Raw genomic sequence first — 26837 nt, forward strand, 5'->3', positions numbered from 1 at the left:
AACGGCAGCTTTTACTACGGGTCCCCGCCATCATCTGTACCATGGTGGCAAATAAAATTTGAATTTGAACCGAACCGCGCGAGCCAACCCTTCGCGCTGACATCGAGGCGTCGTACTCGCCGCCGCAAAATACGGTCCCCGTCGAGTTGGTTTCCCTGCATCCAGTTCCGGCGAGCAGCCTGCGCAAGGTTAGTGGGGCAGACAATTTTGGCCAGCAAAAATCGCCAATGGCCTCGGGAACGTGTCTTGCAGGAAATCAGAGCGCGACACAGTTCTCGTGCCGCACGTGAAGAAAAGAAAGTGTCGCAATACCAAAAGACTATATAAGGCCATAGAAGGATACAAAACTTGGAGGACCCTTGAGGGTCCCTTCAGCGGCCTGGGGTCCGTATCACTTTGCAGACACGGCCATTCTCTGCATCCACAGATCGCGGGGAGTCCTCGTACCTGTCCTGGCGCAGTGGTGCAGCGTTCAAGCCATGCGCCACAGCCACCAGGGGGGCTCGCTCGCGAGACCCACGTTGCGCTCTCCGAGCAACCTCTCGCGACCAATCATTAACTTCCGCCCGCCAGGGTAGGCAAGTTGTTATGACGTCAGAAGGTCATGTGACCTATAGGTGGCAAGTGGTCCCACTGCATTTAGACGCCGGAGTATCAGTGAAGAGGAATCTGAACTCGTCTTTCTGCCGCGGGAACTCGATCTACACGTTCCGAGCATTCTTAGAAACTTCGACTTATTGCTTTGTGTGGTCGATTTCCCTAATTAACTCGAATTAACGTCTTTTTTAATTCTCCCCGTACGGTGGGCGGAGTCGACCAACGTGTGGAGTGCCTTTCAGCCAGTCCCGTGGCGGCTTGCCGCTCTGCCATCGGCGGAGTAATACGTAGTAATCAGTAGTAGCAAATATTCCGCGCGTATTTTTATTCCTGCGGGCTTATTTTGCGGCTATCTTATCTGCGAATGAACCTATTTATTCACGGAAACCTAAAAAAACAAAATAAAGCGAAAGCAAAGCCGCCACGGAGCTGGCTGAAAGGCACTCCACGCGTTGGTCGACTCCGCCCACCGTACGGGGAGAATTCAAAAAATAAAGGCGGGAGCCGGACGTTAATTCGATTTACTTAGGGAAATTGGCTACACAGGGCAATAAGTCGAAGTTTCTAAGAATGCCCCCGGAACGTGTAGATCGAGTTCCCGCGGCAGAAAGACGAGTTCAGATTCCTCTTAACTGCACCTTTAACGCTGCCGCGTTTTTTTTTTTTAAAAGGGAAGGCGAGACCCCCCCTTTAAATCCGCCCCTGGGGTACGCCCTCGATGACACAAACAAAACTTAAAAAGAAAGAAGGAACCACAAAACAGGAAATTGGGAATAAAACGGAGATGATAAAAATGCGTTACGGTTGCCACACGACCGGTTCCACCGACGAAAGAGCGCGGACCGTCTTCACCAAAAGTGACCAGGCTTGCTTCTCATTTACATTGCGAATACCCAACAATTGTGGACAAAATTATTTCTGAACTGGAAAGAGCTTATGAACGCAATTTTTCATATACTGTAAGATTTCACTATAACAATTGTAGTGCACCAACTGTCCCGGGTTCCCTACCGGCATGCGCCGACACTACGCTGCACCTGACGACGACGAAGTTGCCCCGCTTTTTTGGTGCTGGCTACGCCTGAATACGCTGCAAGATCAGTCATAGCGGCTCGGTCTCTCCGTGGTCGCATGATAAACGCACCCTTACATACCCTGCATGTCAACCTAGAACTCCGGAGTCACAGTTCCAGGGTCAAGAACTGCGCTTGTATCGAACTCCTTAAGTCCTCCGTGTCGTCCCGCTAGTGCAATCGTATACTGTTCGTGGAAGACGCCACAGTTCTCGTTCGCGTCGACGCAGGCGCTGCAGTATCCATCAGTGAAGCTCTCTGCCGTCGACTCCGCTAAGTCCACCCCACTTTCTGAATTTTCGCACCTCACCGCCTCCTCACAGCGCATTCATCCCTCAGCCGCGTTTACGGCCCGTGTCCTCATTCAAGATGTTTCGTACACCATCGAGTTCATCGTTCTGTATCACACCACATCATCCTGGGATGCGACTTCCACTCGACTCATCGCGCCGTTATTGACTGTGTGACGCCCTCTTGTGCGACGCACCTATCCAGTCTGCCAAACTTCTTGTCGCGACTGATACCGACATCCCTCCGTTTTCTGCTGCTCTCTTGTGCGGGCGTCAACTCATTCAAATGTTTTCTTCATGCCTTCCGAAACTGCCCCCTGTTTCCCTTTGCTGTTCTCACCATCTGCAATGGACAAAGTGCTTTTTATGCCTCGAGCCAATTTTCGTGCCCGTCCGCCGTGCTCCAAGAAATATCACTAAATACACCCGCAGATCTCCCGTCGGCAGGCTTGCATTATTTTGCTATTAACGCTTTTGCTATCGTCAAAAGCGTTCCCCATTGGTTTCTCACCCGCTCGATGCGAGTGATGGAAGTGCTTTAAAATATTTTGCTGCACATTGGAAGAATGGACCATTACCTTCGATATTTCCGTAACAGTACGTTACAGTTTTCCAATATTCAAATTTTTTTGTCTAAGAATGTTGGACATGCAAGAGGTCTTGAAAAGCGAGGGCAAAGGGTTGTTCTTACAAGTGCAACACTATACGCTTGAGCAGCCAACCATGAGACCTGGTTACTTTGGTAAAGACAGTACTTTGTCCTGAGTATGAACGGGAACGACTGCGCTAGGGGTCGCAATTTCACGGAGACAAAATGCGAAAACGTGCGTGTGCCGATATTTCGGTGCACGTTACTGAACCCAAGGTGGCCACAAAATTAAACAGGAGCCCTACACCACAGCGTGCCCCACAGCCAGCGGTGTAGATTCAAAGCACCCCCCCCCCCCCCCCAAAAAAAAAAATACACAAATAAAAATCCGTTAACCAGACCTAAGCTTTTCCGGAAACCGCCGCTTCACGGAGCCTGTTACCAGCGGCTACCGAGGAAAACGCGCTTCTGGGACGTTTCGCGCGCCTGCGCTCACAAAGACATCCCAAAAGCGCGTCATTACGCAATCCTTTTGGTATTACGCGGCTTCGCGCATTTACCAGCGCCAACGTGCCACGAGTGGTTAAACGCTCACCGCCGAACCGGTTACTCGAAACAATTGGTTGACAGAGGCGATGGACGATACAGGCGCCAACAAAGGCTGCTTCTCTCATCCCCGTATACACAGCGACGGGTCTGCTACTCGGCACTGCGCGTATACGTTAGAGCGCGCCAATGAAGCGGATGTTCGGCACGCCTCGCTGCCCAGAGCAGATATTAGCATGTTTCGAACTATTTCCAGAGGAGGAAAAAAAACTTGCAACAGAGGAGCCCAGAGAGTTTCCGGCCCCGGCGGGAGTCAATGGCGCGGCAGGCAGGAAAGCCGCACACACGAGGACGCGCGGCGCAGGCGCGTATACCACTCGCATGCATAACAACGCTAACAAGGCGACGCGACAGAGCAACAACCGTGGGCTGAATGCCACGCCACGCGATGAACGGCCCCGCCGCTGCTGTTGTCGGGGGAAACGAGGCCGGGGAGGCAAATAAGAGCCCGGCTCCCTTGTCTCGAAACAATGCTCCGGGGCTGCGCGGGAGACAATGAGCGACGAACAGGCGATGCTCCACATGCGAATCCCCCAAAGGAGGGGGGGGGGGGGGGGGGGAGAGGCAGAAGCGTGCCGACGACGCGCGCGGGTCAGCGCGACGGAACAGCGCGTCCCACGTTACCGCACGTGTTAATCACGACGTTCGCGCGCTAATTCATGCACGCGCACCGACGCGACGCTGTGGTCTGCCCCAACACGGGCTTTCGCTCCCGCGCTCAAAATCGCGGCCCCCGCGCCAGGGAGAATACAGCCCGCCTTCTCGAAAGGCGCCCGACGCGTGGATGTTAACTGCCCCTCACGCGTCCGCGTGGAAAGCAGCCGAGGCACAATGCAACCGCCCGGTAGACAACGTTGGGCGGCGGAAGAAGCGCTGCTCGGCGCCCGCACTCTTGTCCCGCCGGCCTAAATCGAGCGCGACGCGCAGTCCGACGGCGGCAGCTGACAAACGCGGAAATCGGGGATGCGCGCACCTGGGCGGGGAAGCGGAAGAAACGGCGACGCCCAGCAGGCAGCGCGATCAGCGCACGCGGAGGGGGGAAGGAGCGGCGCGCACTTGATTCAGGACTCTCTGACGGACACGCGACGACGGCGTCCGCAATAAAGAATCGCAGGCATAATCTCGTCAAGTGCGACGTCTCTGGGCGCACAACGCGGCAAGCAAATGAGATGGCTCAATCGACGAACGACGGCCCTTCTCGCCAATTCGAGCCCGGCACTGCTTTTTCCGCCGCGCTAATCCGAGCGGTCTGCCGCAGCACCTGCGTTTCCGAAACCGTATACATCGCATGACGAACGTCAGTCGCAAAATGCACTGCGGAGTCCGCTTGTCTCGCGTTAGACGAGCGCTCCCATTCGCGACGCCTGCTTATAGTGTCCACGCGCACCTCGAGAGGATTATGCGGCGGCAGCGACGTGTCGCGCGCACCGAGGTTCCATCAGGAAGTGGCAGAAATTCGGCTTTGCCGCCTCACCAGTTTACGCCGCAGACAAGCGCGCTGTCACAAACGAAGACGCGCGCAGACAATGACCGCCCCTCGGCGATTGGGGCCAGCTGTTGTGAAATGCATAAGCGCCAAGACAAGAGACCGCTCGCGTCATCGGTCACCCGGCACAAGCGGAGTCCGCGCAGCCGGATACGTCAGGTATATTCGAAGCGCCGCGGCAGAACAAAAAATAAGGCTGGCCCCTTTTCCGCTCGGCGGAGTGATCCCTCGCGCCCCCTCGGTAAGGGACGAACATGTATCGTTCCCGGCGAATAAATGCCTCGCAAAGTGCAACATTGCGCAGGGAGACGGAAGCAGCATGCATACATGCATGAGAGCCGGGGCGGCGAGGTCGGCCATCCCGCGGCTGCTCCCGAAGCTGATTGACAGCGCGGCTTGGCGCCGGCCAAAACAACGCGGCCCGGAGAAAGCAGCCAATGCCCCGAGGTGCGCACGCACTGCACGGCTATATCGGGCGTCCCAAATGCGCGGCCAGAGCGAACAGGCCGCCGATCGGCCCAGGGCGCTCTCTCCGGGCTTCCTCGTGCCCACCACGAGTTCGCTTAATTCGCTCGGCTGGCGTTATCGCCGCCCCGGGGAAGAGAGTCAGCCACGGCAGCACACTCAAATGAACGAGGAGCACGCGATAAACACGAGAACTACAACGCGGGGGCCCTCTGCAACGCACGCTGGCGTCGCAGCCCTGCCATTTTTCCACGTTCGGATACGGGCTTCCTCCACAGTTCGAGCCTTCGCCAAAAGCAGGGCAGCTGTCGCGTGACTGCGAACCGCGGAGTCAACGAAATCCGCGAGTTTTTATCAGTACGAAATTTAAAACGATTTTTCTTTACGCGCTACATATCGGACGCGTTGAAGGCGATCGACGCAGGCGCGAATAAGAACCTCCGGAAGAGTGGCGCGCAGACGGCCAAACGGAAGGACATCTTAGGAGTGCCACGAAGTGCTGGCAACTAGAAGACATTCACAAGCCGCAGAATAAAAAGCGGAAAAGAGCAAAACAAAAGAGTCCATCCAACCAACAGCGTTCCTGTGTCTGCTTTGCACCAACTCTATACCCGCCGCGGTGGCTCAGTGGTTAGGGCGCTCTGCTACTGAGCCGGAGTTCCCGGTTACAACCCGGCCGCGGCGTCCGCGTTTCGATGGAGGCGAAAATCATGAGGCGCCCGTGTGCTGTGCGATGTCAGTGCAAGTTAAAGATCCTCGGGTGGTCGCAATACGGCACCTATCTTTCTTCTTTCATTCCCACACCTTCTCACCTTTCCTTACGGCGCGGTTCGGGTGTCCACCGAGATGCGTGACAATTACTGCGCCATTTACTTTCCTCAAAAACCATTTTTTCCAACTCGACAAAGACGTTTCCCAATCGCGCTGCGGAAACTGCGCACAGCGTGCTTTCAACAGAAACTGCCAACAAAACGCAGGCAAGTTAACACGAAATGGGCAGAGCCCATGCGAAAATCCTTCGAGAATCAGGTTACTCTCGCACCACTGAAACAAGGCAGGTGAAATTCCTGATGCGCTCCGTCGGAAACGATTAGGGGGCCCGAAGCTTTACGCGCAGAAAAGGAGATGAAACGGCGAAACGACCGGGGATGGTGCGCTGAACCGCGGCGCTCGCCGGGCCCCGGCCGCAGGCCCGCGGGGCGGCGGCCAACCGGCTGGGCGGGACGCGTCTGCCGCAGAGCCCGTTTCGATTTCAGCGCCAACGGCCGTTCCGCCGACCTGATCCAGTTTCGCGGAGAGCCTTTCCTTGGGCGCGACCGCGCCGCCTGGCCGGGTCACACGGCCGTGCCGGCTTCGTACCGGCCCCGCTGGCCCCCGGGCGATAACACGCGCCGACGCTGGGGGGGGCCGCACAATGCGCTTTTGTGCCCGCTGTCGCCCGGTGTCCCCCCGCCGCTTTTCCACCGCTTGCGCCACTGCTCGCGACGGAAATTCAATTAGGGCTGGCCCGACCCGAGCGCCGGACACACACACACACCGACGAGGGTCCCGCAACAGTGTCCAAATAAAACGCTGGTCACGGGGAAACCGAATCCCAGCTTCTTCCGTCTGGCGCCACCTTCCTGGTACGGCGCCCAACCAGGTGTCCATCCCGGCGATTGAGGTCGGCAGTGCGGACACTTCCGCGCAACGGCGGCAGCACCTGCGGACCACACCTGAACGGCGCAAATTATGTGGGACGTTTCCCCTGGCGCCCGCACAAAGGCGCCGCAACAAAGACAGAGCCGCGGGAAAGGGGGGAAAGCGGCGATGACGGGCCACTGGCGCGCGCATACACGCAACAACACCCGGCACTTAGCGCCGAGGCGAGGCCCTGTTTCCACACCGCCCCGCCGACTCCGGGCTGTAATCTATACCCAATCGGCCGTCACGAAGACAAACACTACGGGTCGCGCACACGGGCGTCGGCGTCCTATTTCGCTTCCCGGTAGCGAAATCGAAGGAGAGGAGGAGGACGGATATTTGGCGGACCGTCTTCGTGCGCCATCTCGCACATTTGCGCCAATGAACATGACGTAAGAGTCTCAGAGCGTACCGCCGCTGCGCCGATAATGCGCGCGTGAAGAACGTTGGCGCGGCAAACTGAGTGCTCGCAATACCAGGGATACGCCCAGCTAGAGCGCCAGTGGTTATCCTCCATCTGTTATCATTCGTTTCAGAACCGCTTACCGTCCAAACACGTTGGTGAATAGTAAGTAGGCATATGATAGAAAAGACGTGCGTCGAGAGATATCGCAGGACAACGCAGAGGGACACCGAAAGGAAATATCGAGTCAGGCTATATCGGTTAATCAGGGTAACAAATGAGTCGCTTGAACAGAGGACTCGCCTTTCGCAAACTGGACAAAAGACGTAAAACTGGCGCAGCGAAACCCGGTAGCAGGTCCCTCCAGAGCAGCCGGCCACGGTTCGGCAGACACTATCAAGTGCTCGCTAAAAGATGTCGTCCGCTATATGGAAAGCCACATATAACGAATTTTTCCCGCGACAGAAGCTATTTCGCCAGAATTTCATTTTGCGCAGACGAAACAGCTGCTAAACTACGTAACAAGTTATAATGGTACCTGTAAAGCTGTTACGAAAAATTGGGGGAGGAGGTGGGGGGGGGGTTAAATGTTGGGTAGGTATATTGCCTGTGTGGCACTGCGTTGCATAAACAAACAAAACGCAGTGGGCCCGCGTCGATGAGGCCCAACACGGGCTGCACCACCAGGAAACGTATTCCTCGTCAGGGTCTGAACAAAGCGCCCGGCAGACTTTTCTGTGCCCCTCACCTCTTCTCGGCGTCGTCACTGTGCGCTGCCATCTTTCGTTCCGACAGCATCCTTCACTGCCGAAGACTATACGCTTTCGAAGACTATACGGAGTCGGCAAGTTCATATAGCAAGCCACGCGGAGGTGCCAGAATGCGCGGAACATTGCTGGATTCCCATAAAGGCCAACCCACATGGAGCGAAATTGCACGACGAACTTCGCGCGGCCAGCAACAGCGCGGCGTGTCGTCGCCGTACTGCACCACATGCATGCGGCGAAAAACAGGCGGCCGCCGCCGCTATGGGTTCGGTGTTGCTAGAAGTAGCGCGCTTTATTTCCTCAAACGCTGAAAAAAAAAAAAAAGCTTTGCATTTGCAATTAAGCCATCATTTACTCAATGACGGCAGAGAGAACGAATTATTGTTTATTTTTAACGTTCATTTGACATTTTTTGTCCTTCTTCACCAGAACATAGAGGACGCTAAAAAACGCCCAAGCTGCCCACACACAGTGTGCACTGGTAATCGTGATCAGGTCTAGCCGCGACGTGCTGCTGTGCACGGCTGCTAGCAATTTACCACTGTACACGATGCGCGCAGATTTCGTCGCGACGTTCGCCGTAGCTGGCCAACCGAGTCCACGAGTCAAATGCAGCGGGCGGAAGTTCGACACGGTCGGGCCCTGATTGGTGCGCGCTGACGACCCGCACTGGCCGCTTCCGGCGAGCGGCTGGCCGCCAGTTTTTCGCAGGAAAGTCGCTTCATGTGGGTCGGCCTTTATGCCGGCTTAGCCTGTGGAGCAAGCGCCCAGCCAGTTTTTCGACACTGTGGGGATGTAACAAAAATTTGGGATGGGGTGCGGGGCTGAGCCTTTGCATTATATTCGACATTAAGGGAACTGAAGCGCAAAAAGCGACAAGGACGATGAAAAAAGAATTGCAGGACAGACGCTCTGCGCTTGACCTTTGCTTCTTTACATCGTCCTTTTTTATATCGTTTTCTTGCGCTGTCTTCATCATTTAAAAAATGAACTGTATCCAGCTCACCCAACTCAGAATCAATATGAGGGTGATGGGCATCGCCCCGGTCGAAGATGAATGCGTTTCTCCTGACATGACGCTCACACGCTCCGTCACTTTCATTGCGAGCAAGGAACTAAGCGAAGAACTTTAGCAATTAACTAAGAAGCCGGCTGCGCTAAATGTTTTACTGCTTTGAAAAACAAAGTAAAAATCGGAGCGGAGCATTTAAATGTGGCTCACTTAGCTGACTACTATACCGTCGCGAAGTTATTGCAGTAAGCAGAAAGCACTCGGCCTCTCACTGAACGCAGCGTCAGGCGTACATTTCGCGTCTGGCGTCCGTTCACTGACAAGCAGCGCGACAATCTCGCTAACCAAGGTTCTTGACTGCGATAAGACCGCTTCCGAGAGTGGCTTCTGGCGCCTTTGGCGCATAGCAGCACGACACGGATCGCAGCTGGACGTATTAGGGCAGAAAAAAAACGCCACAAGCCAAACAGTTTTTTTTCTCGCCTACAACCACAGCCTGCGCAGTGGGCATCGCTGCTGACGTCAGTCCTGTTGCACATCCGTGTTGTGGCGCGCAGGAGGCCATCGTATTCAGCAACCTCACCGGCGCGAGCTCCCGGGCATCTATAGTTTGGTTTTTGGTTTCATGGGGTTAAACTCGGGCTATGAGGGACGCCGCAGTGAAGGGCTCCGGAAAGTTCCACCACCTGGGGCTCTTTAACGTGCACTGACATCGCACAGCACACGGGCCTCTAGAATTTCGCCTCCATCGAAATTCGACCGCCGCGGCCGGGATCGAACCCGCGTCGTTCGGGTCAGCAGCCGAGCCCCATAACCACTGAGCCACTGCGGCGGCCGAGCACCTACAGCGTCCTGAGCTCAAACCGCTGAAATGCGATCCAGTGTTCCTTAGTTTCGTCGTCATCACCGCTGTGGCGCCTGTAATTCGTCGAGAGTGATGACGATTGATTAGGTCACTGAAATGGCCGTTCCTGCCAAGTTGCGCGGGGCGATGCAGCTGGCAACTTCATTTGCGATTTACTCGACTAAGAAGCCATTTCTCCGCGTGGAATAAATAAAAAAAAAAAAAGAACTGGAAGAGTACGGATGGCATGACGGCAACGTAGCCGAATGGAAGCGCACATTACCGCAGGATGTCAACTCCTATAATAGTATGTACGACTACTCAGTTTAAGCACACTGCACACAACTTTCTGGAGCCGATTTAAAAACAGCACTTCCAGATTCAGGAATGAAAGCCTCGTACTCAGCGGTTCGATAAGACAAACCAAAAACGCGCCCTCAAAAACAGCCCCGCCGCACCTCATTATAGACGAAGAGCCATGCAGCAAGGTTCCACGGCAATGTGACGTAGTGCACAACAGTAATGTCTGCGCGCGACCCCTGCATTACGGGCTTGCGTACGCACGAACGCTGTGCGTCGTGAGTGCACATAACCTGACGTAACGCTGCGCCGCCTGCGCGCGTGTCTTGCGGGCTCTCGCACACCTCCGTGAAACCCTAGGACGGCCCTTGCAGTGCGCCTAGTACTTTCGACAGCGTAGTTAGTGTGATCCTCGGTGATATATAACAGCTCTTAGCACGATATCGTTAACTGGGCTAGTAGGGATAACGAATTACCTTAACCTATAATCTAAACATGTGCATTAAAGTTCATCTCGAAAGAAGAAAAGGACATGCCATTCAGAAATCCCAACAAACAACCTACGCCTAGCATAGTGGCTGCAACGACTACTAGAAAAGAAAAAAAAAAGACCTTTGAAAACACTCGCCGGCACGCGTACACAGATTATAACAACGGCCGTGTGGCATTTCTTCCCGACCTCAGCGCTCGAAACATTCCAGGCACGCGGACGAGCGTTTCCGACCCAAACTGCTTCCTAGTCTTCAATTTACTCTTGTCGTGAAACGCCGCGCCCTCCTTCCTTCGGCTGGCAATTTATCCCGCCGACGCGACAACAAACTCGCGAAAGCCTCGGGCGCGCGTTCCGCGTTTTGGACGCGGCGAGTCACAAAGGGACCGCTATATAGCTGGGTCGGACGGCGCGCGGTTCAGCTGCGTCAGGCGGAGACGGGCGCGAATCCACCGCTGGAGAAAACGCGCGGAGAGCGGGAAAACCGGGCCTGGGCCCGACACAAAGCGCGGAGGTATGCGAGCAGCGCCAATCTCCCGCGCCTGGGCTCGGCTCCGTTTCGGCGCGCGCTGTCAATCCACGGACAAGCACGCAGCTGGGCGCGGGGATAATTGACTCGTTGCGGCGCTTCGGCCCGCGCGGGAGAAAGGAACGCCCGACTTCGGCGCCAAACGGAAGGAACGAGGGCAAAGAGCGCCGAGGGGGGGAAGGCCCGCGGGGGCCGATTGAGAGACAAACGAGACCGGGTCACGGCGGCGGGGGCCCGATCTGGGCCTGCGGCGCGGAGTCAGTCGGTTAGCCAAACCGGTCATTCGGCGGCGGGGCCCCTCCCGCAAGCGTCAAGAGGCGCCGCGGCCAGCGTCTCGAGACGCAGGCCCCGGCGGGCGCCCGGTTCCGCGTTTACGCGCGCTCTTCGCAACAAGCCGGAAGCGAAACGCCGCCCTACATTCTGACAGCCGCGGCATTCAATCGCGCACACGACGCTCAAGGCAGAAATGAAGAAACAGCCTCCTCTTGCGGGAAAGGAGGCGGGATACGCTGGCGAAACACCATCAGATACTATAACCTGCCCCGATGCTCCGCTTCTGAACACTGCCCTTTGACAACGCGAGCGATTGTACGAGCCCGCCACCTCCCGTGCAACCGAACAAACACGGGAGAGAAAGCTCACCGCGCGCACATGCTCGCAGAGCCACGTACCCTTTCGACTACGAAGTAAGTTGCCCATCGAAGTCCAGTGGCCCTTCAGGCACTGTCGTCGGTGCCGCAGCGCTGCTGTCTCCAGGTGACGTCGCGGAGGCTAACGCTAGAGGTGACCGCTGGCTCTTATCGGGCGTCGCGTCCAATCTCGCTCCTCAACAACGACTATCTCGCGGTCCACGGTGCACAGCATTATCGCAGAGGTTCTGTTTTTGTGGCTCGAGCTGCTGCTGCCGCATCAGCAGACAATTAAAGGGAAGTGAGCACTGCAGGCCGACTCTGGCTGCTGTTAAGAAGGACCACTGTTATTAAACGTCGATTCACAACAATTGCAGAGGAAACTTTGCGGTAAGCCCAACGTCACTGACATATCTGGTGCAAGGGCAAACACGCAGTTCCCGAGGTCTTCCAATGCCTTCCGGAAGAGTGTGCCTTTACAAGCAGCCAATTAAAAAAGGTCGGCTCCCGAACGTAACTGTACCTCCGTTAAAGTACCTACACCACCAAAGACAAAAGCTGTTCACCGAACAACAGACCTCGCGGCCAGACGTCTTACCAAGAATGCGCTTCGATGGCCCGGTGTCGGAAAGGGCCGTGCGGCCGGCAAGCTCTAAGTGGTAATTTATGCACTGCACGTATAGTCGCGACGTCCGCGGCTGGGCTAATGACGCGACGGTGTTTCAAGCAGAGGCGTCCTTCCTGCACGCAAGCTTCATGCGCCTCTGCTTGGTACGCGAACAGCGCCAAGTTCCAACCCTGCAGTGCCAATAAATAGGACGAGTAAATTCGGGGCGCAGATTTGGCGGAAATCGACTGGAGCGAGACGACGGAGGACGCCAGCAGCGCCGCCGGCGGCGCACAGGGCCACACGCGGTAGGTGCCGGCGGACGACAGGTGACGCCCTGAGGATCATTCCGAGACGCGCGCTTGGGGTGCGACCCCGCACGGGCTGCCCTCGGCACACGGAAAAGACGCCCGACCGCCGCACACGCCCCGGGGCGGACACGCACAAAGCGCCGCTCGGCTTTCGTGCGGCCGTGCCACAGTGCACGCGGAGACGCCACGACACGCCGTCACCCACGCAGCACTGCACCGCCGGACACGGCGCTGCTGCGGGGCGGTCAGAGGGGTAGCTCTTCCTGGTCAGCATCTTGGAGGAAGGAGCCCTCCTCCCACAGACACAACTGTGGCGAGTTGGCCCGGCTGATGAGCGCGCGTGTGGGACGCGGCGAGCTGTTCACTGCGTTTTGGTCAACAGCCGCTGCGCACCACTGTGCCCAGTTGAATATTCCGGACCCGGTGGTCTTCTCACAGACAAAACACGTTCAAACGCATCGAAGGTTGACGTTTTCGAAAATACAAAATAAATTACTGCTCACTCGCAGCTGCATCGCGCGCTCTAAATACGCTCGAAACAAGCTGCTTGACGACGCTTCCACCAATGCAGCGATATTAAAAGATGTTAGTTTCGCGGCTGCGTCACAAAGGACCCCGAGTTCGAGCAGTGTGCGACCCGTCATGTGGCAGCGCAAAACTGCGAAACAAAACCCGCGAACGATACAAAATAAAAATACCCTCTCGTACGAATCAATCGATACAAAGAGAGTGTTGCTTTGATTTAACGCCAACTCGCCGGCGTGTGCCAAGAGATCGGCGCTGGAACGAAGCTCTTCAGCCGCTATGTCCTCCGCCAAAAACGACTCATTCCTGGACACGCGGCGAACAAAAAATTTGGGCATCGGTAGAGCGAGCCAGAGGGGAAGCAATACAAGCGGGGATTTTAAGCGAAGCGACGAAAATACCTCGACAAGCAGCAGCCGCTTCCACTGCGACATGCAAAAAGGGCCGCCCGCGAGAAAAGAACGGGGGAGGAGGGGGCTAATAGCCGCGCAAACGACGGCACCGCAAAGGGAGCTGCGCAAGGGTACGCGCGCTCGCGGCGGCGACGATTAAGACGGCGCGCCACGGAAGGCCGGCGCAAACAAAAATGCAAACCAGAGGCGCCGTCAAGCGCGCATCACCGCTCGCAGGAAGACGGCCGAGGGCCAACAGGCACGGCGGAAGGCTAGCCGACTCATGATTTCGCGGGTCGCGGCGGCGGCGGCAGCGTCAACGCCGCGGAGGAGACGACGACAAAAGGCGTGCCAAGGACGAAGAGTAGCGAGTCGGCCAGCACGCGAGGGGCAGACAAAAGGGCCCCCAAAGCGCAGAAGCCCGCAACCGATCTCCACAAGCTACCGTCGGCTGAGCGCGGACGAACGACGCTCGAATGCGGACGTGGCTGACGCACCGTGAGGAGAGTGCGGCGAAAAACTGGAACGCCAACAGGGCTGCGAGAAAAGCGCAGGCGCCAAGGAAGGGGGCGGCTAGTGTTCGGAAGCAGCACACAAAAAGGTCCCCAAAGACGCCCAGATTGGGAAGCGAGACAAGACGCACAGGGTCGCTGTTTGCTGAAGTATGGAATGAGAGACAGCAGCCACTAAAGTCCGATACAACTCAAGAACGAAGCGACAGATGCTCCTCAAAGGTTGCAGCCAATGGCGTGGATCGATTTTCACGACGCCGCGGTTAATCTGGTTAAGCCGCTACAATTCCCTTTCATCTGCCACCCCCTGCGATGACACGTTAGGCGGTCTAAGGGGATTCACGCAGCCATGAGAATCGGTGGAAGCCATGCTTTGAGGGGCATTCGCCGCTTCTTTCCGGAGTTATATCCGACTATAGACTGTACCCTACGTCCGTCCCCTTTCGACAGAGGTGCTCAATTGGACCTTGTTGTTGGGCTAGTTGGTACATAGTTTTTGCAATAAGGAACCTCAACACAAAACGGACGCAAGCCCGTTTTCCACTTCTCTTGTGTCCGTTTTGTGTTATGCTTTCTCATTGCCAAAATCGTTAGAGGTGCTTTCGGCCTCAGAAAAAAAAAAAAAAACTGCACTGCCTATGGCGAGCCGGAATTGCGGACCGGACCAGATCGACCCCCAGGGCCGCATTCTCAAATCAATCCTGGCAGGGAATGTTTCGCTTCCAGTCTTCCGACACCACTAACTTTGCGCCGTACCAGCATCGCGCTTCGATTGGTGCCCGAGCTGCTTCGGCACTGCGTAAGTGCCTCGAGGCGATTCGGAGACCAAGCAACGGGCAGTGTAGCGGTGCTGCAAGCGGACTAATGCCGGCATCAAAACGTACAGTCAGACTGGAGCACAAGCCACCACGGCGCGCCTGCTGCTTCCCGAGTAGCGCCAAACGACGCTTCCCCCGAGCACCAGCCGAAGCGCTGTGCTGGAGCGGCGCGTAAGCGTGCTGGCGGTGGAGCGGAATATGGAACGCGATACCATCTCAAGCTCGGACACGAGTCCCAGCGTGGGCCCGCCACTGCGAAGCCACAATCGATCTGCGCTGCCAGCTCGTCGCTGAACGCAACGCCTGGTGGTCAGAGCGGCCTCGAAGAACGCGTCCAACGCAGCGAATACCAGGCCCTGCGCTTCGCAGTTCCACCGGCAGCCAACAGTGGACGTCTTTCCTTTTTATCGGCAGATATATTTCCAGTGGAGCACCGGTGACGCAAGAGCGGAGATACCTCGGTGGCAGACCCCGTTCCTTGGAAAACAACTGCTCGGAGGACAACCTCATAGCCGCTGCAGCGCGCCGTGGGGTATCACGCCAGAGATGAATACGACCTCGACGCAAGGCACGGGACGCGATAACAGGGTACCTGCCGTCCTTTCCCCTTGTCTCCTTGCTTTGTGCAAGTCACTCTGACCTTGCCTCATTGTCTTTGCGCGCAGAAAAACATTGGCACGGCGCAACACCATTGGCGCACCTGGCAGAGTCGCACAATAATGCGCATCCTCGGGTGCAGCGACAACAGCAACGAACCACGCGAGGACATCTGAGCCTTAAATTATGCATCGGAAAAAGACGAACTTTCATTTTGGCGGCGAAAACTGCTGCAAAGAAACGCACGCAGATTTTCAGCTGACATGACGTCCAGCTGGAGAGCTTTAGCATGGCGGTGACGTAATGGTGCGGACGTAAACTGGTTTCCGGGATGCCAGCTGCGCATGCACGGTGGCAGGTGTGCGTCCCACCTTGCTCCACATCCTGCCACTGCGTGTGCACAGCAAGGCATACGTTAAACCGGCACAGGTCTGCGCTAACATGTGCCCGTTATGATAAAACTCTCCAGTAGTACCACCATCCAATGCTACGCCTATCAGTAGAAAAGCTCGTGCCTTTTGTGACCAGACGTCCCGTTTAATACAAGATAGTCCCGCATTTGGGAGATTTAGTTCCCCCCATGACCGGAGCTTCAGTCTCAAAGAAAACCAAACACATCCAGTCCCACAAGGTATCCGCACCTCATTCTTCCCGCCGTCAACGAGAAGAGTAAGGAGAATCCGCATAGCTTTCACATTACTGCAATGTCTGAACCAAGCTGAATGACGAAATTCAAAGGAATATTCAAATTGCAGGCAGAGGCAACTGACAGTGGAGCAAACGCACATTTGCCTGTGCCCCCCATCGGTGCGGGGCAGCAAATAAAGGCAGTAGTTTTACTCACGGCAATCCCATATTACTCCAGGCCAAACTGATGCAGACTGCTCATCCAGTTTCTCACCGTGAAAAATCTCACTGTACTGTGCGAAGAGTGCACGCCAATTTGCGTACGGTATTTTTTTCGCTTGAGATCGTAGAGTTTTAGCATAGCGGGGACACACTACCGCGCATGCACAGCGGAAGGTGCGCACCATTACCTGGCCACTATGCAAGACTCTTAAAACAGTTTTAGCATAGGGAGACGTACTAACGTAGACGTAAACAAAACCAGACAGATGCCAGCTGCGCATGCGCAGTGGCAGGCGCGCGTCCCTATACCTACCCACTGCGCATATACGTCTCCGCTGTGCTAATATACTCCCGAAATATTTTCTTGCGATTATTCCGCACCTTAGAGGACACCCTATTCGGCCGTTCGCACAAAAGGCTCCAGGTCGCCACACAGCGGCCGCAAGCAAGGAACCAGGCCGGGTCCGTTACCTTTGGAGAAGAACCGTCCAGTTTTCAAGGATTATCCCAAGGGTGGTACTTACCTGCAAAAGAGAGAAAGAAATACGTTATAAACTCGTGCATCAAACGCACTCGGACTCATTACAATCAATACGCTCGTGGTTTGTAACAGATAACGACGCTGCGCTTAGTACCCCGTATAGCTCACGTCGGAAGCGATTTTCTCGAGCTCCCTCGCTCACACTTGTCGATTTTTACGTGCCCGAGCAGTACAGCGCGCCGGAATGGTGGGCTCCAAATTCCCTTCCACAAATCTCACTACACGAGCGTTTTGCATTTCGCCAATGAACATGCCCCTGCGCCACTGTTTACATATGTTTAGTTTAGTTTATGGGGTTTAACGTCCCAAAGCGACTAAGGCTATGAGAGACGCCGTAGTGGAGGGCTCCGGAAATTTCGCCCGCCTGGGGTTCTTTAACGTGCACTGACATCGCACAGTACACGGGCCTCTAGAATTTCTCCTCCAAAGAAATTCCAGCCGCCGCGGCCGGGATCGAACCCGCGTCTTTTGGGTCAGCAGCCGAGCACCATAACCGCTAAGCCACCGCGGCGGCCACTGTTTACATATCCAAAAAGAACTACAAAATAGTTCGTGCTCATCCAACGGTGCTAAAAAAACTTCCACGCCGACAGGTTTCCCGGTTCACGTGCAGCCCGAGTGTAGCGAAAGACACGCGGTCGACATGCGCTGCAGGTTACTCGTTGCCACTTAAGCTGAGATGGAACGTCACCGCTCACGGGGACCTGCGCCTACTGAACTGCGCCAATGATGACCAAACGTGACCGCGGGGCAACAACCCGCGACTGAGCATTATTCCGCGGCTAGCTGCAACAGCTGCGCACACGCGTAGCAAGGTCCCGGCCGAGTACCGATGCTGGAGGAGCGCGGACAGCAAGCGCAGGGACACGCCACAGAGGGTGCGCTCGGGGTCTCGCGGGCCACAGCGGGAAGCCCGTACACCTGCCACGCAAAGCGTGACCCGCGCGAGCGCCCAGTGCCAGCCATCGGCGTCGCGGCCCGGCGAGGGCGAGCAGCGCGCGCCAGTGCAGTACCCGTCGCCGAAGAGCGCGGCCGGGAACCGGTAAAGGGACGCGGGGCCCGTTCGATCAGATTCGGCGCTGCCGCTTCTTCCACCCCCTCTTGCCCTTGGCTGCGCGGTTACGTCGCGGCGATTCCCAGGAAAGAGCCCGCTTCTCCCCCCCTCCTCGCCGTGTCGTTAACCTTGCGCAGCTTCTCGGACGCCGCGAGCACGCTCGTCCCAGATTCGGGGGCCCCCCTCGCGCGATCGCCGCCCGGCTATAAAAAGCCGCCTAGATGCGGGCGGAAAGGCACGAAAACGGACGCCCAGTCGGGCCGATGGCGGCAGAGACAATGGCGGCAAAACGGGGACACCTTCCGGGCAGAGACCGGCGCTGCCAGGGGCCGAAGCGGGCTCGACGACAGACGGAAGCTCCCAGAGGCTAAACACGCCGGGAAAGCAGCCGAAACGCGAGATGAGCAGCGAGCGAAATCGACCGGGAGCAAACGGGCGACACCGACCATACAGTTCTCATGCCACTCGCGCGAGGCGCTTATCCGAGCAAAATCGCAGGTGTTACGCACGCAAAGGAATCGTTCGCTCCGCTCACAAAAGACGAGGGGGGAAGGGGCAAATGAGCGCCGCCGTAAGCAGAGGCGCTGAAACAAAAGGGACCGAGAAGCGATGCGCTTTGCTGCGTCTCTCGCGGGCATGCCGGGCGGCGGATTACGCGCGGCCGTCGGGAGATTTTCCCGGGGATAGGCGCTTTCTTCTCGTGGAAAAGGGGCCCCCGACCAGCGCTCACGGCATGCGGCTAAATCGGGCCCCACGGGGAGAGGGGGGGAGTGAGGCTGGCCAGACAGTTTCCAGCGGCGCGCTTATGCAAATGCGCGCACTAAGGAGGATCCGCGCGACGCATTCAGAGCGTGACAGCGACGAGCCATTTCCCTTTCGAGTGCGCGTTTCGCTTTTCTTTTCCTCGTGGAGAAACACAAAACGCGCGTCCACCATTTTGGGCCTTCTTCCGTAAACAATACTTCGCGCACGAATCAGACCGCGAAGCAGCGCGAGACGGCCGCTTTGGCCAGTCCGGTCGTTCACCTGCCATCCCCCCCTTCCTCTCTCTATGGATTCAAGGCCTGCCGGCCGTCAATGGCTCGATGACAAATGGCTCGGCTGACCTAGAGAGCGGCGCACGATCAACGGAAAGCGCGCCGCACGAGCGTGCGTATACGGCCGCTTCCGACACGCCCCACAGCTGCCTGCCGCCGAGGTGCGAGAGTGGCATTGACGATAACGCTCCCGCATAATTGGCCGCCACGCGCAGAGTTACGGCCGCTGGGGCGAGAGACGCCGCTTGGGCATACCGTCCGATAAGGGAAGCGGCACACCGAAAAGACGCCTTCATTTGAATAAAACCGCCGACCGGCTGAGCCGCCCACGTGACCACTGGAGCGGCGAAACTTGTATCTGATACACAGACGCCACGAACAAAAGACGTCCGACCGTGCAACGCGTGAAGTAGTCTTCGCTCGTTCTTTTCGCTGACGTGCATAAGCCGTATTCTAAATCCGGCATGGGTAACTAGCTACAAGCGCTCGTCGTGTGTTTTCCTTCAAGTGTCTCGTCATTTTCTGCGCTGTCCTTCAATCAAGATTAACTACAAGCCAATATTTCTTGCCCCCCTCCTCCCCTTGTGCCGCAAAATGCTCGACTATATTCATTATACGGTTCCAATGAAACACATTACTTTCATCATATTTTCGAGCAAACATTAGCGTGGGTTTCTCAAATTCATTACATACAACACTCAAAGCCTTGAATTTCATAACGATATATTGTTAGGAAGGCAGAAACTGACTGCGTATTTTTCGACTTTAGACGGAGATTAGTGTCTCACTCGACATTAATGCAGAATGTGGACAACCTATAACATCGATAGCGCAGTTAGAATCTCTGTCAAAGGTCATTTAACGTCCAGGAAGCAAAGTACTGTGTTGAAAGGAAAATGTTCATCTGGTGTTATTGTCTCGTCCGGAGCTTCCCGCGGGGAGGTCTGCTACAGACCCGTACCGTACTTCATTTTTTATTACATTTCATGCATTTTAGTACTTCCTTACGACTGCGTTTTGAATGCAAATTCGGCTGGCGGGACGGATTCGACTAAGCTGCAGAACGGCCTCAACCGTGTAGAAGCTCGACGCTATGATAATGGCACGGTTTTCCAATAATGTGCGCGCGTTTACGAGATTAGCCTCCAGAATGGAGAATCGGTATTAACAACCAGATTGCTCGAAAGGAATCCCCACTTAGGTAACACGGGGTACTATGATAACGTAAACATCGCTCATGGCCAAATCACACTGGTGGCGTTGTTCGTCGCTTGGTTTGAACAGCGCAAGAACGTTTGTTTAAAGCTTTTCTATGAGGCCTTACATGACAAAACTGGCACCAATGCAGCATCCTACTCGATCCCACGGCGTTAGAGAAATTTTCACGGCCCTCGGAACACATGCTTTCTTGGACTGTGGGGTCAGCAAGCGGGATCTTCGTATCTGCTCTCCCTGCAGTTCTGCGAACGGGTATAGCGGTGCTCGCAGCTGCTCCCACGCTCCACTAATCAACATGGCTAATCAACACTCCACTAATCAACTCCTCCACGGTGCACCTGTTTCCTCAAGAATCGGAAGCTGCTGTCGGAGGATGTCGCGAGTTGCACAACTGCGGATATGTTTCTCGGCGTATAATCCCCCCCTTTCCTCTTCGCAACAATTCATCCGCGCGCCGCGGGCATATAGCTCCGAATGCTGGGAGAAACCTTAACGCACGATATAACGGTACAGTACTTGCGAAGCTACTCAATTATAGACCCCACCATTAGCCGCCCGTTCGAAACTGACGTCTCGGATAACGGCGCTGTCAACGGTGTCAACGTCGCAGTCAGGCAGCGGTCAGACTTGCAAGTTCGGTGTCGTCTCCTCTCCGCGCAACCCAGTACTTCAGGACGCATACAGCGAAGCGCTGGTTGTTCCCAATTAAAACAGAGCTTCCGCACACAGCCGCTGGGCGGCGGATTCGAGGCCCTCTCTGGGACGGCTCTCAAGACCGCGACGACAGAAGAAAAGCGAGCTTGCAACAAAAAAGGCGCCGCGCTCGAGGGGCGCACTTCGGAACATCTACAGATTAATTTCGCTCCTCGGGAAACAAGACGCGCAACCAGGTGGTCACACGCGCGGCTCCGGCACGAGCGTCTGCACATTCGACAGCGGCGAGGAACTGGAGGGAGCGCCGGAATAACGTCCGGACGTAACTTCGGGCCGTCCGAGCGCAATTAAATCAAACAATTTCAATTTCAACACGTCGATTCAACACGTCAACTGTCAAGGCAACAGCATGACAGCTGCAGGGCAACGACACTGCTGAAGGGAACGTCCTCGTTCGCCAGAAATAAAAATGTTGCCCCTTCTTTCTTGAAACTTGCAGAACAACAAACGCGGACGATTAACTTGCGTACGCAGCCGCAGTTGCGCAATCCTTCGTACCACACTTGGCACTACGCAAAGCACGAACTCCTCACGGCAGCCGGAGACCTGACGTGCTTCAGTCCTTTTTTTTTTTTTTTTAATGGAACGAACATGCATGCACAATGTTTGCGGAGTGGTCGACATCGCAGTCAGCGGCGGCGAACGGCTAAAAAATTTAAGTCTTAGGTGTCTGCGTTGGAACCGAGAAGCTCAGTGCGTGGGTACAGGGCGTGTACAATAAATTCAGCCCGTAACCATATCGTGAGAGCTGAACAGAACTTCGCTGTATTCGACCCTAAATGAAACTCAGAGGAACTTGCCGCAAGAAAAGGTCACAGCCAAGACGACAGGCGGGAAAGACAGAAATAAAGAAAGGCTTCCTGGCGGATAAAACGAAACAACGACGAAACGCTCTTATTTGCGTTTGTAGGCTCAGTAACCTGGAATTACGCTCCAAACCTAAATCCTTGCATGCCGGCATCCATTAAACAAGCTTTCTTTTGTTGCCAAGGAAAAAAAAATCGCCTAGCGCGGAATATCATACAGTAGCACTAGTTACTGTGGGCACTTAAGGTCCTTACGCACTAGAGACCTTCACCCTAAAGGCCTTTGGGTAAAGACCTGAGTAAAGGCCTTTACCCAAGTGAAGGCCTCCTAGGAGTACACACCTGACAGGTCCCGGAAGGCATTTGCCATGAAGGCGTTCACTTAAAGGCCTCTGGGTAAATACCCGGGTGAAGGCCTAAAATCCTCCACACAGGTGAAGGTCTGCCCACGACCCGGTGGGCCGGCTGCCAAAAAGCAGGCTTCAGGGACGTACCCTCTTTGCCAAAAGTAACCGAGCAACAGGTTCTTGCTTCTCAAACGTATAACGGAGCATTTACAGCAGCCCTAAAGAACGAACGGTGACATAATGCAAGGACACGGTCTCCCCTTTCTTTACACAGAATCAGGGCTTAGGGGCTGCCATGAGTGCTTCGCTACGCGGCTAAGAAACAAACCACCTGTGCCGGGTTGCTTTTGGCAAAGACTACGTACATATACGTATGCCCGAAATCTGGAAAATGCACCTACTTGTGCTACTGCACTAAAAAGGGTCGTCCCCCTCTTTAATCATGTTCTTTTTTTGTTCTTCAGGGTCGACCTCGGCGGCCCGTCCACTTGCCAATGTCACGCGCGACCCCGTCGAGCAGCCAAGGGAACGGAAAGGCGGAGGGGGACACACATATCGCCGTCGTGTCGTTAGCGGCCCGTCTCTCCCCCCCACCCTTCTTCTCCCAGAAGCGGAGCTTCCGCCTCCTGTCCGTCCGCTCTCGAAATTCGGCGGCAGCCCGCGGCGAGCCCACCTGCCGGACCTGCGGGCCGATGTGGGTCGCCCGGGAGCCGGTCTGCCGGGGGGAGCCGCCCGAAAGTGGGCGTCCGCCATGGCGGAGAAGCCGCAGGCGTACCCAGCGAACGCTCGGCAGAGGGAGAGAGAGCGGAGAAAAAAAAAATGGAAGCTGGTCAAGGGGCCAAATATGCCGCGTGTGTAACTAACTGTCCGAATTAGTTAATGAGTTTCGTCGTCTACGCAAGCGGGGACCTTCAGCGACGCGGCGAAGCCCGTGCCCGCTAGGTTTGTCAAATGTGGGCAGGAGCCGTCGCGGGAACAACCCGTTCCAATGAGTCAGCCGCAGCAGAGGGTTCGAGGAGCCGAAAACACAAATAGTGCCCTCGCTAAGCGAGCCCGGATTCACCCGGCAACTGGTTCTTCTGGGTAATTGTAATTATCCCCCTGCTCGGTTCCGGGTAAGGCGAAGCGGCCCGCTTTTTGGAAGCCGCCGTCACACACGACCGCTCTCGCCGAGAACGATTATCGACTGCACACCCCGCGAACGGATTGGCAGAGCGTGCAAATACACGCCAACTCGCCAGTCGCCTGGTAATGTTGGTCAGTTTCGGTTAGTTGGTTAGCGAGCAAAAGATTTTGCTCACTTTAGCCCGCTGGCTCATCAATGTCGCCGAGTTTGAATCACCCGTTCCCGTACACGATCTTCGCCACTTGGTCAATTAGCGAGCTGTGCCCTGTGACGCTAGTTCGGGCAGTTCGCACAGGCCAAAGCGGCCAACGATTCAAGTTTCGCGAGGCCACGGAGCAAAAGTTATTTTCGCGACACCAGGTATACGCCCAGCGTGTCCATCACCGCTCTCAACGCACACTGTAGCGACGAAAAGCGCTGGCCTCGTTCGTCCGCAAGGGAGAAGCCCCACTGCGATGCCGAATGCACAGCTGAACGCTCAGAACGCTCGAGAGGGCCAACAAGCTAGCCTGCAGGTTTTCCGTGCCTGCCAAAAGAGGTGTTGAAGAGGAGCTCTCTTACCGCTCTCGAGCCACAACTGAACATAAGGACTGCTGCGATTCGCGAAGAGGAATGTCCGAAAAAGATCAACATCTAGGTACGAAACCACGCTCCACTTGGCAGTTGACAATAGAGGCTCTATAATCCTTGGAGAGACATTTATTTTGCTGAAGATAATAAGTAGGTAAATGGAGAACAAATTCCCTCCCGTGTCTAGAGGCCAGCAGGCAGCGCCGCGTCAGTTTCGGCCGGCTCAGGTCCACACGCTCGCTGGGAAATAGCGCCCGCATCGAGCGAGAAAGCAACGCGGCCTCTGTCACAGCGAGGACCCCAGAGGGAAGCGAATGAGCTTTGACCAAAGTGGTGTCTCAAGGTAGGTATAAAAAAAAGGAAGTGGACGGGCATCCAATCTAAAATTTAATAACAGTTACACTTAGCCGGTGTTCGGACAGCGATGATGGGTCAATGCCCATATATGCGGAATTGGTCATTCTCTGTTTTACAGTGACAGATCCTTGGTTTGGTTTAGTGTGGTTTATGGGGTTTAACGTTCCAAAGCGACTAAGGCTATGAGAGACGCCGTAGTGGAGGGCTCCGGAAATTTCGACCACCTGGGGTTCTTTAACGTGCACTGACATCGCACAGTACGCGGGCCTCTAGAATTTCTCCTCCAAAGAAATTCCAGCCGCCGCGGCCGGGATCGAACCCGCGTCTTTTGGGTCAGCAGCCGAGCACCATAACCACTCAGCCACCGCGGCGGCTGAGTAGTTCTTGGGTCATACCATTCCTGGCGCAGTGGAGCAGCGGTTGAGCGGTGCGCCACTGCCCTGCGATGGCAGGTGGTGACACCTGTGGGGCTTGTGCGACCAAGGTTGCTTTTAATGAGCAACCTCTCCCGACCAATCAAATTGAACACGGCCACCCTGACACGGTAGGCAGTCTGCTCACAATCCGAAGAGCAGGCCGCCAGGTGTGTGTGCGCGCCTGGTTAGGTTGCCCACAACTCCGTGGGCAGCCAGTCAAAAGGCAGGCTTCAGAAAAAAACAAAAACAGACAAACAACGGTTAAATGCGGGGGATGACCACAACAAGTGCTAACGCACTAAATCGACAGCACGCTGCACCACATGCCATGGAACTAATCACACGACCGCATCCTCGAAATGCGTCGCCGTAAAACTGACTACGCTGCGCCCGGCCCCGCTGAAGCAATCTAAGACCCAATTTAAGTGAGATATTTAGGCGCACGCCAGTCAACCCAGGGTCTTCGGGCACTCGGATGCGAAAAACGGCCAAGTACACCGCTCTCCGATGATGAAAGCTGGAGAAACGAAACGGCAGAAAAAAAAAAAAAAAGGCCACAACAGAAGCGCGAGGAGGCGGCGCGTTAAACGGAAAGACGTGACGGCCGCCTCCTGTTGTCCCTCGGGGGCACAGTTGGCGCCCTCCTCCCCTCGTGCCCGCTGTGCGGTACCGGCGGCGCGTTTCGAGCAATTGCGCCCGCTTACGTCACTTCCGCGCGCGTGGCCCGGCGCGCACCGTTCGTGCAGCGGAAACGGCAGCACCGGGACGGCCCGAGAGACGCGCAAGAAAAAGAGCAAACAACGGGTCGCCACGCAGGCACAAAAGACGCGAGGGTCACCCGAGGCCCGACAGCGCGTGAGTCACGACCAGGCGGTCAGTCGCGCGCCGCTCTTCTTCCCGAGGCGACACTTTTTTTTGGCCCCTCTCTCTCTTCCGCGGTTTCGTTGTGGTCGAGAGAAGTGGGCACAGGCCGCCGCCACGATGCACAGTTAGCGGTTTATAGCATATGTGCCACAAGAACGTTGCAAGAGCCCGCACCGCGCAATGAGCTGCGTCGACCTTGGCGAAACGTCGGAGCAGCGGCGCGCAAGGCGACAGGACGCTCTTCCGCATCGCAGAAAGATGGGTGGCTGCGGTAGCCCTTTCACGAAAAACCTCTACGTGGTGTGACTGATGGCCGGACTACATGCCTTCGACTGCTCGCGACAAGCGGCAGGTTTAATTGAAGCGCGTCCAAATGGCCCCTCTCGCCAGAATGAGGACGGACGGACGTGCTACTCTGATCAATCAGGGCGGTGGGGCAAATCACTCCCTGTCTTCCTTTTGTCCCCGCTTCGTTTCACTGCCGATAACATACCAAAAGGCTGACAAATGCCCCAAATGCAGCTCAATAGGAGACCCTAGGCCCGGCCAGCGTGTTGACTGGTGCCTCCCGCCGACCAGTAATTGGTATCATTTGCCGAGTTAACTCCCTGGGACAATTGCGTTTATTTCCAACCAAGCATTAGGTGCGGACGAGCCTGTGAGCGCAAGCTCGCATCAACCACTCGCCCGACAACCATCGCTCTGGATTCCTTCCTATACCGCTTTGGGACGCACGGAGCAGCGGCCTACCCAAACCCCTCCGTCGGGGTGCTCCGCGCTCCTGCCGCGGTTGGAGAAGAAATGGACGCCGTGTTCGAGCATGGTTTCCGTGATTACACGCTGTTACGCGAAGACAAACGCTATATCATTTCCAGCGCATCTGAAAGAGCAACATTTTAACACGTGTGCTACGGTTGCCGCGAACGAAGGCCTCAACGCTATATATACAATATACAGGGTGTCCAGGACAACTTAGCCAATGGTTAAAAAATAAGATATTTGAGGTAGGCCACGGAAACCACTTACATACAGCTACCAGCCGGCTTGCGCATCTAGGCAATTTTTTTGTTTTGCAATTAACTAATTAGCAATTAAGATAATTTTTCTAAACGCGTAAATACTGACTTTGGACAGTAAATGTGAATAGCGAAGTTGGAGAGCACCTTCAGAAACCCCCATTCTATTTATCTGCGATAAAGAAAGCCTCACGTGTATCTTTTTTCCGAGCTCCAAAGAAAGTGCACGAAATACAAAAAAGAAAATCACGTGACTAGCGCATTCACGCGTCATGATTGTGCTGCTCTCAATCCTGGCTCGAGTGAACGAAATCAGCTGCTCGCAAGGCGCGACGACCCCACTGCTCCGGCAGGCCGATATGTCGACGGTGGTTTCGACGCCCGCGCGAGCCAGTCT

The 26837-nt window shown here is 55.7% G+C and overlaps 1 protein-coding gene across 4 annotated transcripts in view; it reads right to left on the reverse strand.

Moving 5' to 3' along the window:
- Window positions 1–26837, reverse strand: part of twin (CCR4-NOT transcription complex subunit 6-like twin) — a 144857-nt gene that overhangs the window by 59997 nt on the left and 58023 nt on the right. The window lies entirely within an intron of this gene.

Source organism: Amblyomma mixtum, chromosome 3, assembly GCF_055824585.1.
Source record: "Amblyomma mixtum isolate Tamu chromosome 3, ASM5582458v1, whole genome shotgun sequence".
In the NCBI taxonomy this organism is placed as follows: Eukaryota; Metazoa; Arthropoda; class Arachnida; order Ixodida; family Ixodidae; genus Amblyomma; species Amblyomma mixtum.